Source organism: Penaeus monodon, chromosome 32, assembly GCF_015228065.2.
Source record: "Penaeus monodon isolate SGIC_2016 chromosome 32, NSTDA_Pmon_1, whole genome shotgun sequence".
NCBI classification, from domain to species: Eukaryota; Metazoa; Arthropoda; class Malacostraca; order Decapoda; family Penaeidae; genus Penaeus; species Penaeus monodon.
In genome coordinates this window covers 31653611-31653817 of record NC_051417.1, presented here as the reverse complement: position 1 = coordinate 31653817, position 207 = coordinate 31653611, and the positions used below count along the sequence as shown (strand labels likewise).

General features: G+C 57.0%; 1 protein-coding gene across 1 annotated transcript in view; it reads left to right on the top strand.

The window, feature by feature from the left end:
• Positions 1-207, top strand: part of LOC119593817 (forkhead box protein B2-like) — a gene marked incomplete at its 5' end in the record, with an annotated part of 128444 nt that overhangs the window by 47576 nt on the left and 80661 nt on the right.

Below are 207 nucleotides of genomic sequence, written 5' to 3'. Positions count from 1 at the left end.
ATTATTCAGAAGAACGACCCAAAAAGGACCACTCGTTCATCCCCCCCCCCACTCCTCCACATTCCCCTCCCCCTCTCATCCTGAAGGACGACCCTCAGGGACCTCCGTATCCCCCCTCCCCTTCCCTTCCCCTCCTTCCCCCCTTCTTCCTTTTTCCTCATTCCTCAAAAGAACGACCCCTTAAGGACCATCCTACCACCACCCTCC